We start from the raw sequence: 14,890 nt of genomic DNA on the forward strand, positions 1-14,890 counted from the left end.
AACTGAGAATGGTTGCTTCCACTGCACCCAAAACATAAAAGACTTGTATGATGAAGTGGAAATCTAACCACTTTTTGGTTACTTGTTAGCTGTGTCTCACTGTCACATGTCTTCAGTCATTAGCTTGAGTGGCCAGTAAACAAGATAAAGTTCACATATTTTTATATTATTTAAATGTCCTCTAAACATCTCTCTGATTTGCAACCAATTAGCAATCTTCTCATGGGTAAAACATCCACTGTATAATCCACAGTGTTTAAAAATGTCTACAGCAACATCATCGGAAAAAAGAAACTGTCTAAAATCTCTTTTGAGAAATTTTATTTTTATTTATTTTCTCTTTGATGTTCATCTGTAGCTCCAAGAGTCTTGAATCATGCATTGCTGAAGAATGCCTTTTAGAGAGATTATTGAGTTCAGCCAGGGCCAAATTGTAGGATTTTTCCAGACAGACCTTTTAATTTAAAAGCAGGGGCTTGTTTCCTGTTTCTGCTTCATTGCACAATTATAAATGCATGTTCCACGCTATGGTCCCCAAATTGCACAACTGTTTCCTTCTTCGTGCAAAGCCTACCAGCATTTGTTGCAAGGTAGCCTTCATCCTTGGAGCCAATAGCTTTTTATTTCTTTAGTGATATAAACAAGAGAAATGTTCACTTTAAATGCACTGACAAGATCCTTCTACAGGCACTCACAAAATCATTTTCTATTATTCTAGTGATTTGTGAAACTCAGAACCAAATAGATTTTAATTTGTAGACTAAATGCTATAGTAATGAGAATGGATGTCAAAGCAGCCACCAAATAATCTTACTTCAAGTGTGCCTTGTTTATGAATGGAGGAGACTTTGAGATACCATTTTACAGAGGAAACAAAATTGAAGTCTTAGGGAGATAAAATCTCAAGATCTTGAACAAATTAGTAACTTCCCATGAATTTCAGTTTCCTCATCTAATCAATGAGGATAATACCTGTTTTGTTTATATCATAGGTGGAAAACTCAAAGATGAATCTTGGATCCAAGAAAACTTGCATTCAAATTCCACTGGCTATTTGACCCTAAAGATAAGACAAGATGTTCATGGAAAAATCACCTCTTTTTTAGTTAATGAAATATATGGCAAAAGTATCAGTTATTAAGATTGTAAAGCCCTTCATAACTTGATCCTATTTTCCTTTTCAATTCTTATTCTATATTCCAGCTACCTTAGCCAATTCCATAATCTTAAAAGATGCAGAGATATCAAACAATATTGTCAAAGGAAATTTAATCATCATGATTTTATTTTTTTTTTAATTTTTTAATAACTTTTTATTGATAGAACGCATGCCAGGATAATTTTTTACAGCATTATCCCTTGCATTCACTTCTGTTCCGATTTTTCCCCTCCCTCCCTCCACCCCTTCCCCCAGATGGCAAAAGTCCTTTAGATGTTGAATGGGTTGCAGTATATCCTAGATACAATATATGTGTGCAGAACCGAACAGTTTTCTTGTTGCACAGGGAGAATTGAATTCAGAAGGTATAAATAACCCGGAAAGAAAAACAAAAATGCAAGCAGTTTATATTCATTTCCCAGTGTTCTTTCTCTGGGTGTAGCTGCTTCTGTCCATCTTTGATCAATTAAGACTCTCTTTATCGAAGAGGTCCACTTCCATCAGAATACATCCTCAAACAGTATCGTTGTTGAGGTATATAATGATCTCCTGGTTCTGCTCATTTCACTCAGCATCAGTTCATGTAAGTCTCGCCAGTCTTCTCTGTATTCATCCTGCTGGTCATTCCTTACAGAACAATAATATTCCATAACATTCATATACCACAATTTACTCAACCATTCTCCAATTGATGGACATCCTTTCATTTTCCAGCTTCTAGCCACTACAAACAGGGCTGCCACAAACATTTTGGCACATACAGGTCCCTTTCCTTTCTTTAGTATCTCTTTGGGGTATAAGCCCAGTAGAAACACTGCTGTATCAAAGGGTATGCACAGTTTGATAACTTTTTGAGCATAGTTCCAAATTGCTCTCCAGAATGGCTGGATATGTTCACAATTCCACCAACAATGTATCAGTGTCCCTGTTTTCCTACATCCCCTCCAACATTCCCCATTATCTTTCCCTGTCATTCTAGCCAATCTGACAGGAATCATCATGATTTTAATATATACCAAAGAAATTAGGGAGTCAATCTAAAAATAGTATTTCATAAATGTAAAATATAACCAGTAATTCTTATCTTGTGGATAATATGATTGCATCATAGATAGAGAACAATAAAATTTCCCAGTTGGTGAAGACCTAAGTATGACTATAGATAAATTTTTTTTCTTGTCCTTTATGAGTGCAACTGAAATAGCAGAAGAAAAGTGTTTATATTGGGGTCCTTTAGGAACCATCTCTAATTATCCACAAGAAAATGGGATTGGCTTCAGTGTCATTTAGTTTTGTTTTTTGTTTTTTTTTAATAGCTTTTTTATTTGCAAGTTATATGCATGGGTAATTTTACAACATTGACAAGTGCCAAACCTTTTGTTCCAATTTTTCCCCTCCTTCCCCCCACCCCCTCCCCTAGATGGTAGGATGACCAGTACATGTTAAATATATTAAAGTATACATTAAATACAAAATAAATTTACATGTCCAAACCGTTATTTTGCTGTACAAAAAGAATCAGACTCTGAAATATTGTACAATTAGCCTGTGAAGGAAATTAAAAAAAATATATGCAGGCAGGCAAAAATATAGGGATTGGGAATTCAATGGAATAGTTCTTAGTCATCTCCCAGAGTTCTTTCACTGGGTATATCTGGTTCAGTTAATTACTGCTCCATTGGAACTGATTTGGTTCATCTCATTGCTGAAGATGGCCAGGTCCATCAGAATTGATCATCATATAGTATTGTTCTTAAAGTATATAATGATCTCTTGGTCCTGCTCTTTCACTCAGCATGACTTCGTGTAAGTCTCTCCAGGCCTTTCTGAAATCATCCTGTTGGTCATTTCTTACTGAACAATAATATTCCATAATATTCATATACCACAATTTATTAAGCCATGCTCCAATTGATGGACAACCACTCAGTTTTCAGTTTCTGGCTACTACAAAGAGGGCTGTCACAAACATTCTCAGTGTATTTAGTTTTACAAAATTTCCAGGGTTGAAAAAATACATAACCAGAAAATACACATTGGGAGCACTAATATATTTTATTATTAGATTATATGTAATGAATAAATTGTTATTCAATACCTGTTCCATAACCCCTGAACTAAAAGAGGCTAGGTGGTATACTTGTTACAAGGATATTAAAGGCATAATTTCTCCTTTCACAGAATTTCCAACCCTTTAAATAAGTTAAAGAATCAATGTCAGACATGAATTCATGCAGATGCATTTTAAATTCAGTTTAAAAAGTTAGAAACAAAGTGTTCTAGGATTCTTATGAAGAGAGGGGGAAAAAAGCCCATCTGATTGTGGTGAGGAAGGAAAGCTTCATATTAGAGTAAGAATAGCTAACAATGAGACAAGTTGTTTTAAACCAAGTATCCACAGAGGACATCTTTTCTAGAATTGGCATATATAAAGAGAATTGAGACATAATATGTTAAGGTATATGAAAAACTGAAGTATATATATATATATATATATATATATATATATATATATATACTAAAGACTAAGGACAAAAAAAAAACACCTTAATGCTATAAAAAGCAGATAATAAAAGACTAATGATTACTGCCCCAAGTGCTTCCTTTGCCACATCTACAAATATTTTAGAATAATATTATATACATTTATAGAGAGCATCTTTAATGAAGCCACGAAAAGGGAACAAGTAGCTTTTCACAAATGATAGTTTTCAATAACTTACATCTTTCAATGGAAATAATTCACTGAAATATTTCTTTCCCTTCCTTCTTCACTCCTTCCTTCCCTCCTTTCATTTTGCTTCCTTCTTTCTTTACTAATTTTTCTTTCCTTCTTTTTTTAAACTTTCTGAAATGTGAAAATATTAAAATGAACATTTCTATAACAAAATGAAACCGAAAAAGTAGGTGTACATGAAATCAAAAATCTTTATATGTATCCCTAACTTTTTAAATAAACCCATAAACCTTCAGAGTGAGACAATTTTCCAGGTTAAAATATCTTGGAAGGACTTTAGGAAAGGTATATCTGCAGGAAAAGAGGCCCAACACAGGCACAGCATGAGGAATCCAATGGGAGACTCTTAGCCAAAGTTCAGACGCACAGCTTTTGCTCTTCCATCCTGGCTCAGAGGCCAGTGTTTCAATAGACCAGTTGTGAGACCTCCTACCTAAGAAAAGAAGGCAAATTGTGAGCCCCCAGATATCACCATAACAGGCCAATTTAGGGCAATGGGAAAGCCAGCAGCATTGCTGGCCTCACTGTAGAAAATCAGCCAGAAGTTCCTGTTCTCTTTCAAAAGAATGGTGAGTAAATTCCCCCTGTGTGAGAAATGCTAAAAGGTTGGGTTTCCACAGAGTGGCAAGATTCAGTAACGAGAAATAGTGAGTACCACTGACCAAGAGGTTTTCAGAATGTGAGAGGTTAAAGAAAATTAAGATTTCATAGAACAATTAAGTGATCAATAGAAGCCTTGAGCAAACAAAAAACTGGGGAGGTAAGAAAGCACAGATGGATTCAGCCAATCAAAAAGTATTATGGTTTTGAGAAAACCACAAATTTAAATAATAGCCAATCCAGCCCAAACTAGTTGGAGTAAAAAACCTGAATTGATCAAATCATTATTGTGCCTCCTTAATAGGCTAGTTTAATATTAAACAACAAACCCCATAGAAGGAGTTTTCTGCCATTTTTGAATATGGGATATAGGATGAGGGAGGGAGAACATGCTTATACATATTTAGGAAAAACCTGTAGTGGGTGTAGCAGAAAGATTGTAAAATAAAAGAAACAGACTGATCTGTTCTCTGAAGGGAGGGACTGCACCAAACTAGCAAGTATAAAGATTCTCCCACTGCTGTGCTCAGTGCTCCCTCTTCTTGAAGAGAAGTGAAATCTACTTTTGACCAGAAACAATGACAATTTCTTAAGATTTTCTTTAATAAATTTTCCTTGATACCTGATTTTCAGTGTCAAGAGTATATTTCTAATGCCTGTATTCCTGGAGTAGGGATCAATGTTTTAAAAAAAAGAACAAAAAAGCAGAGAGCCCTGAGCATAGAAAGCTACTATGGTAACAGGAAAGATTCTAATATAAACCCAGAAAAGAAAAGAAAACCAATACCAAAATAACCTCAAATGAAGCTTCAAAGGGAGATATAGACTGCTCAAAAGATTCTCTTGGAAGAGCTCAAAAAGAATTTTAAAAATCAAGTAAGAGAGACTGAAGAAAAATTGGGAAAAGAAGCACAGGAATTGACAAAAGAAAACAACTCCTTAAAAATAGATTGGAAATAATGGAAAAACATATTGAATAAAACAACTCTTTTAAAAGTACATTTGGCCTAATGGAAAAGAATGTAAAAAAAAAAGCTAATTGAAGAAACTAATTCATCAAAAATTAAAATTGGACAAATGGAAGCCACTGACAATGAGACAACAAGAATCATGCAAATAAAAATTTTAAAAATAATAAAAAAACAAAAGAAAATGTAAAAATTGGAAAAACAACCAATTTGGAAAATAGACCCAGGAGAGATAATGTAAGAATTATTAGATTTCTGAAATCTATGATCACAAAAAGAGCTTGGACAACACCTTTCAAGAAATCATCAAGGAAATGTACTCTGGTATCCTAGAATCAGAGGGTAAACTAATCGTTGAAATAATCCATAGATCACCTCCTGAAAGAAACCCCAAAATTAAAAGTTCAAGGAATATTGGAGCCAAGTTCCAGAATTACCAAGTCAAAAGAAAATAGTGAAAGCAGCCAGAAAGAAACATTTCAAATACTGAGGAGCCACAATCAGGATTATCCAGAATTTAGCACCTTTCACATTAAAGGATCAGAGGGCCTAAAATATGATATTCCAGAAACAAAAGAGCTTGAACTACAAACAAGAATCAACTACTCAACAAAGTTAAGTATTATCTATCAGGGGAAAAATAGACATTGAACAAAATAGAGAATTTTCAATCTTTTCTAATAAAAAAAGTAGAGCTGAACAGAAAACTTGATCTTCAAATGCAAGACTCAAGAGAAGCATAAAAAGGTAAAAAGGAAAACAAAAACAAACAAACATGTCATTTAAAGGTTGAATTGTTTACATCTCTGTACAGGAAGATCATACTATTAATTCTTGAGAATTGTATCTTTGTCAGGGTAGTTAAAAGAGTACATAGATAGAAGGTGTGAATATAAGTTTGTAGAAGACTGGAACTTAGGAAAAGTATACTTGAAACAAGGTGTTAACTCAATGGAATTGATGAGATGATGGTTCTCTAGTTCACATATACTCAGTATACTGTAATGATGTAATTGTAATAGGCTATTTAAATTGGGGACAAAGTCAGACTCAGAGGTAGACTGGTCATTCCCTTTCTGACTTCTAAAAAAGAGAGGTGAAAAAAACCAATGACTTCTTAGGGAGATGAGAACACCAAACCAGATATTGTTAGCAGGCTTCCTCTGGGCCTAAGGGTCTTACTTGAAACAGGTATATATATCCATCATCATGGGAGGTATTATACAAGCATTTAATATGGTAATATTACTCAGGCTAGTAGTGATATAACAAACAACATGGATCAACATGAAGAATTATACATGTTCATAAGACATAGAGATAGTCTCAAACCAATTTATTGTCCATTACTTCATGTGTCAGGGAATCTAATGATTCCTGCAGATTTTGAAGTCCTGCAACAGTTTCATCAACAATTTTTGATTTTCATGAGTCAATTGCCATACACATTGGGTTAACAGCCATGTTTTTTCAGTGGCACATGTAGTCAGAGATGGAACCACCTGATGTTTCTTGGGTCTTCTCCTTTGTTTCAAGGGTCTTCTCCTTTTCTCTCTGATGGACAAGGCAAATATGACTCCTTGGAACCCATCTGATTCCTTCTCCATCTGTAGAGATACAAACAAACCCTCTCCCCCGAGCAGTTGACCTATCTGGTCTCTTCCATTCACCACTTTCTGGATCTCTCACATCACCTGGCAATTATCTAAAGATAATGGAGCTGCTTGCACTGGACACTGCCCTTCCAGCAAATTATAAAACCTGCATACTGGAGCCAGTGTATCTTTCTCAAAAATCAAGAAGCTAATTGTATAAAAGGCTAAATTTATTCTCTAGGGTTATATGTGGCTCCCCTCCCCCTTTCTTTTGTTTTTGGAGGAGAGTCTTGAAGTCTCTGTTTCTCCTTTCTACTATTGCCTGTCCTTGAGCATTAAAAGGTATGCCAGTGGTGTGTAAAATCTGATACTGGGCATAAAAATATTCAAAATGTTTAGAAGTATATGTAGTTCCATTATCTGTTTTTATTGCTTGTGGCACACCCATAACCACAAAAGCTTATATAAGGAATTCAGTGACCACTGGGGCTGTCTCTTTTGCTGCTGGTATTGCAAAAATGAATCCTGAAAAGTTGTCTACTACAACATGGATAAAAAGACAGATGACCAAAAGATTTATAATGGATCACATCCATTTGCCAAATTTCAATGGGTCTCAAACCACAAGGTTTTTTTTTTCCCTGTAGGTAGTGTAAAGCATGGAAAGGCAAGCTATACAGGCTTTTACTATGCTCCTAGCTTCCTCTTTTGTTATCCCAAATTGTAAATGCAAAGCTCGAGAAGCCTGATGGTATTTAGAATGGGATTCCTGGGCCTCCTGAAATAAAGGTGTACTGGCTAATATTTAGAAGGCATTCTGCCTTTTAATTTCCATAAAAAATAGGACCTGGAAGTCCACTATAAGAGTGGACATACAAGATATAAATCTTACTTGGATGCTTTCTCACTTGCTCTTGAAGTTCCTCAAAGACCTGATATATATTGGAAGCTAAAAATTTTATTTGGGCTGTAGAAATTCTTTGGACCACACCTACTGAATAGGCCAAATTAGATATATTTATATCTCCTGGATAATAAGTAAGAGCTAGAATGATTGCATACAATTCATTCTGCTGAGTGGACTGAAAAGGAGTTCTGACTACTATCTTTATAATTAAGTCATGAGAGTATACAGCACAAATATTATGTTTGGATGCATCTGTAAAGATAGTTGATCTTTTAAGAGGAACCTTAGAAACCTTTTCTTCAAAAATCCATTGCCAATTATATAATAGCTGGGTTATCTTTAATGGAGACCCAGGTGTAAAATTTGGAGCTGTGGCCAATAAAATTTGCCACTCTGGGATGGTTTCACAGCGTACATTAACTTGTGCAGTGGTATAAAAGGTGTATATCTTGTCAGGTCTTATCCCAGATAATTGTATTGCTTGCTTAATGGCCTTTAATAAAATTCTAGCTACAAACACTGGATAAGGGGAAAGGCTTTGTTCTGGTTGTGCTGGGAGGTTCATCCACTCTGTTCCACTGTGTCCTTGATGGAGGACTCCTGTGGATGCCTCTTTTGTAGCAAAAACTGATATTTCCAAGGGTTTTTGAGTGACTCTTTCAACCACATTGGATAAAGCCAGTTCAACTTCTCTCAAAGCCTCTTGAGCTTCTTTTGTAAGCTGACATGGTGAGTTTAAATCACTGTCTCCCCTTAAAATGTCAGATAATGGTTGTAATTGATAGGTAGTTAAGCTAATACTGGTCACATTCATTGGATATCTCCTATCAATTTTTGAAACTCATTTAAGGTGTTTAGCTTCTCTGTTCTTAAGGACAGTTTTTGTACTGTAAGCACCTTAGGGTATACTTCATATCCTAAATATTGAAAAGAAGCATATCTTTGGATTTTTTCTGGAGCTATGTACATTTGTAATTCCTTAGTGTTTCTATGGTCTTTTGTAGATATGCTTCTAACATTTGTTCCTCAGGTACACAACCCAATATATCATCCATCATCCAAACTTTTGAAAATGTTTTTCTCACAGAGTAAGAGCAGCAGCCACATACATTTGACACACAGTAGGGCTATTTTTCATTCCCTGTGGCAAAACTGTCCATTCATGTTTTATAAGGCTCAGCTAAATTAACACGGGGCACTGAAAAGGCAAATCTTTTCATATTCTCCTTATCTAGATGGATAGAATAGAAACAATCCTTCATGTCTATAACCCAAAGAGGCCATTTTCTTTTCTTTTTTTTTTATTTAATAATAACTTTGTATTGACAGAATCCATGCCAGGATAATTTTTACACAGCATTATCCCTTGCAATCACTTATGTTTCGTTTTTTCTTCTCCCTCTCTCCTCCCCCCCCAAGATGGCAAGCAGTCCTATATATGTTAAATATGTAGCAGTATATCCTAGATACAATACATATTTGCAGAACCGAACAGTTCTCCCACTGCACAGGGAAAGTTGAATTCAGAAGGTAAAAATAACTCGGGAAGAAAATCAAAAATCAAATAGTTCACATTCATTTCCCAGTATTCCTTCTTTGGGTGTAGCTGTTTCTGTCCATCATTTATCCAATGAAACTCAGTTAAGTCTCTTTGTCAGAGAAATCCACTTCCATCAGAATACATCCTCATACAATATCGTTGTCGAAGTGTATAATGATCTCCTGGTTCTGCTCATCTCACTTAGCATCAGTCCATGTAGGTCTCTCCAAGCCTCAAAGAGGCCATTTTCTAGGCAACTGAGTAGGAGATAGAAGTCCAGGCTGAAATGTTCCCATAGTTTCCATCTATTCATTTACTTTTCTCAAATCAGTCAACACCCTCCATTTTCCAGATTTCTTTCTTTCTTTCTTTCTTTTTTTTTCTTTTCTTTTTTTTTTTTTTACAACAAATACAGGAGAATTCCAAGGATTTAGAGAAAATTGTAAGTATCCTTGGTCAAGTTGCTCTTGTACTATATCTAATAAGGCCTGACTTTTCACTTAAGGACCACTGTCCCACCCACACTAGTGTATCAGTTTTCCTTTGAATGGGAACAGGTGAGAGTGCAGGAAGGCCTTCAACAGCAGCCTAATTGCTCATTTGTAATCCTAACTGTTGTAAGATGTCTCTTCTCCATAAATTGATGGATATTTTTTCAACTATAAAGGAATAAAAGCTCCTGATTCACCTTCAAATATCCATCTCAAAGGGATAGCACTAACTTCAGCTGCTATTGATTCTCCTATGCCAGACATATAGGTGTCTGCCTTAATCTTTGGCCAGTGACTGGGCCAGTTGGAACCTCTAATGACTGTACAACATGCACCTGTGTCTACTAACCCTTCCAGTAGTATGCCATTTACATAGATAGTGGGCACAGGGATGGTCAGCTGTCATTGCTACCATCTAGAATATTCCTGGATTCTGTTGGTGGGAGTCAAAATCTGGGGAAATATTAACAAAGTGCCTATCAGGAGTATGTATCAGCAAACCTGATGCTACTACTTCTCCTGCTTGATAAGTCACACATTTTCTACTTGAATTAGTGACTAGAATATTAGCTACACATTTCCCAGTTTCCCACACCAGTGAATGGATGAACATTGTTTTGTAAACACTTTCAGGAAGTGAAATAGTGAAGCTTACTGTACCTAGAGGCAAAGGATCGATAGGCTGGATAGGGACAGATTTTACCTCCCCAGAGGATATCTCAGTAGGCCCAGTTGCATACAATTTTATTCTCCTCAGTTGTAATCCCTGTCTCCCATTGGATTGCTTTTGGATTGATTGATCATGTAATCCCTTTCTCCCATCAAGTTGCTTCTTGCATGATTGATCATGTTGGAGTACTAAACTTACAAAGATTCTCTTTGTGTAACATCAACTGTAATGGGCTGAGGCTCAAGTTGATGCACTGAGGTCCCAAGCACATGAGGCTAAATAGTAATTGGACCATACTCTATTAAAATATAAGCTTGGAGAAAGAATGGCCCCCGCCCACTCCTTGTGCAAGTCCTGATGTGTTGTATAGGAAATGACGATTTTGGTGGGTGGAGGCAGGGGAGTGGAAAAGGAAGGGGAAGGAGAGACTGCTCACATTGCCATTGCAACGGCCTTTCAGTTCAGGTCTCTCTCTGCCAGCTGGCTTCCTGTCACAGCTGCCCATATTGCTATTGCAATCCTTCTTGCCCATATTGCTATCGCAATCTTTTTTCACCTCTTCACTTCAATAAAGATTGAAGATTTTTCCCTTAACCTGAGTTCCTGACTCCGGCTGATTTTAAATATGCGGTCATTATAATCAACTGCCATCATGCTTCACGTGTTTTTTGCTTGGTTCCTGAAGCCAAGCCCTGCTTCCCATTTCCCTGAGTCAATCTACATTTTGATGTTCAATGGAAGCCTCTGTTGCATTTTGGATATAGTTTGGGTCTTGTTCTCCCACCCTGTCTTCTCTTAACCAGTCTCCCTCTGAGTCTGACTTTGTCATCAATTTAAATACCTTATTACAATTACATCATTACAATACACTGAGTATGTGTGAACTAGAGAACTGTTACATCACCATGCTAAGTACTAAGTATATATATATATATATATATAATATATATATATTTATAAATATATATACTTAGTACTTAGCATGGTGATGTATATATATATATATAATATATATATATATATATTAGAGAATCATCACCTCATCAATTCCACTGAGTTAACACCTTGTTTCAAATATACTTCTCCAAAGTTTCAGCCCTCTACATGAGTTGAATTTAATGTGATTATTTAAAAAAGAAATTAAGGAATGGAAAAAAAATATTGTATTGGGAGAAGAGGCAAAGAGTGATAAAAGAGGGTACATTCTAATACATGAAGAGTAACAAAAGACCTGTTATAGTGGAAGGAAGAAAGGAGGGTTATAAGGATTGTTTGAACCTTAATATTAATGGATTTGGTTCAAAAAGGGAATAACATACATATTAGTTTGGTATAGAAATTTGTGTCATAGGAAAATAGTTGGGAAAGGGAGAGACTGGAGGGGAAATTGAGGGAGGTGAAAGCCTGAAGCACAACATTGGTAAGGAGGAAAAGGGTAAAAGGAAAGAGAAAAGTATAAATGGAAAAAAAAATAGGATGGAGGGAAATGCAGTAAGTAATTATAATTGTGAATGTGAATGGGATGAACTTTCCTATAAAATGGAAGCAGATAGCAGAGTAGATTAAAAACTAGATTTCTACAGTATATTGTTTACAAGAAAGATCTTTGAAACTGGTAGATACATATAGTGTTAAGGTAAAAGGTGGGAGCAAAATAAAGTACGCTTTAACTAAAAGTAAAAAAAAATAAAAAGAAAGGGTAAATTCTCTGATCTCTGACCAAGCAAAAACAAAGAAAACAAAAATTTAAATAGACATAAGGAAGGAAGCTACATCTTGCTAAAAGGTATCATAGATAATGAACTAGTATCAGTATTAAACATATACGCACCAAGTGATACAGCATCCAGATTCTTAGGGGAGAAGTTAAATGATCTGCAGGAAGAACAAGATGCAAAACAATATTAGTGGGGCATCTCAACCTTCTTCTCTTGGAATTAGATAAGTCTAAACTACTAATGGAACAAGAAAGCAGTTAAGAAAGTGAATAGAATTTTAGAAAAGTTGGGTATGGTAGATATTTGGAGAAAATTAAATGGGACAGAAAGGAATACACTTTTTTTTTCTCAGCAGTATATGGCACTGACACAAAACCTGACCATTTATTAGGGTATAAAAACCTCACAATCAAATACAGAAAGGCATAATTAAATGTTTCCATTTTAAATCACGATGCAATAAAAATTATATGTAACAAACGGCCACAGAAAAGTAAACCCAAATTAATTGGAAACAAAATCATCTAATCCTAAAGACTGGATGGGTTAGAAACAATTGATGATTTCATCCAAAAGAATGACAATCATGGGACAACATACCAAAACTTCTGGGGTTCAGCCAAAGCATTTCTTAGAGGATATTTTATATCTTTACATGCTTGCATGAATAAAATAGAGAAAGAGAATATCAATGAATTGAGTGTACAACTAAAAAAAGCTAGAAAAATAACAAATCAAATAGTCCCAACTAAAGACAAAATTAGAAATTCTGAAAAATCAAAGGAGAGATTAATGAAATTGAGAGTAAGAAAAGTATTAAACAACTAATAAAAATTAGTGTTGTTTTTATGAAAAACCCAATAGAACAGGTAAAAGTTTGGGTAATTTGATTAGAAAAAAGGAAAGAAGAAAGCCAAGTTACCAATATCCAAAAGGAAAAGGATGAAATTATCACTATGGAGAGGAAATTAAAGTAATAATTAGGATTTTTTTCTCCATTGTATGCCAATAAATCTGACAATCTAAGTGAAATGAATATCTACAAAATTAACAGAAGATTAACAGAAGAACAATTACAATATTTAAATAGCCTCAGTTTAGAAAAAAAAAAAAAGAAATTGAACAAGCCATCAATGAACTCTGCAAGAAAAAAAATCTCTGGGGCCAGATGGAATCACCAAGAAAATTCTAAGAAACATTTAAAGAGCAATTAATTTCAACATTATATAAACTATTTGATGAAGAAGGTGAAGACGGAGTCCTACTAAATTACTTTTATAGCACAAATATGGTGCTAATACCAAAACCAGAAAGAGCCAAAAGAGAAAAAAAAATATAGAACGATTTTCCTAATGGATATTAATACAAAAAATCTTAAATAAAATATTAGCACAGAGATTACATCCATTTATCAACAGATTGATATACTGACCAGGTGCTATTTATGTCATGAATGTAGGTCTGGTTTAATATCAGGAAAACTAATAGAATAATTAATTGACTATGTTAGTAACAAAGCTAACAGAATCTGACATTTCACAGCTTATACAAGATAATGTTGAAATAGGCTCATGATTTTTTTTAATAGCCTTTTATTTACAAGTTATATGTATGGGTAATTTTACAGCATTGACAATTGCCAAATCTCTTGTTCCAATTTTTCCCCTCCTTCGTCCCATCCCCTCCCCCAGATGGCAGGATGACCAGTAGATGTTAAATATATTAAAATATAAATTAGATACACAATAAGTATACATGACCAAAACATTATTTTGCTGTACAAAATGAATCAGACTCTGAAATACTGTGCAATTAGCCTGTGAAGGAAATCCAAAATGCAGCAGGCAAAAATATAGGGATTGGGAATTCAATGTAATGGTTCTTAGTCATTTCCCAGAGTTCTTTTGCTGGGCATAGCTGGTTCAGTTCATTACTGCTCCATTGGAACTGATTTGGTTCATCTCATTGCTGAGGATGGCCAGGTCCATCAGAATTGGTCATCATATAGTATTGTTGTTGAAGTACATAATGATCTCCTGGCCCTGCTCATTTCATTCAGCATCAGTTCGTGTAAGTCTCTCCAGGCCTTTCTGAAATCTCCTGTTGGTCATTTCTTACCAAACAATAATATTCCATAATATTCATATACCACAATTTATTCAGCCATTCTCCAATTGATGGGCATCTACTCAGTTTCCAGTTTCTGGCCACTACAAAGAGGGCTTAGGCTCATGATTTGTACATAAAAGGTGCTATTATATACAAATTAGGAGGGCAAGAGAAAGTCTACCTCCTTTTTGGAGAAGTGAAGATTTATGATCAAAAAAGAACTAGTGAACATTATGGAAGGCAAAAATGATACTTTTGATTACATTAATTAAAAAGTTGCATAAATAAAACTAATGCAATCAAGACTGTAAGGGAAGCAGCAAAATGGGAAACAATCTTTACAGCCAGTATTTCGCATACAGACTTAATTTCTAAAATATGTAGAAAACTGAGTCA

The sequence above is a fragment of the Antechinus flavipes genome, chromosome 1 (genome assembly GCF_016432865.1).
Source record: "Antechinus flavipes isolate AdamAnt ecotype Samford, QLD, Australia chromosome 1, AdamAnt_v2, whole genome shotgun sequence".
NCBI classification, from domain to species: Eukaryota; Metazoa; Chordata; class Mammalia; order Dasyuromorphia; family Dasyuridae; genus Antechinus; species Antechinus flavipes.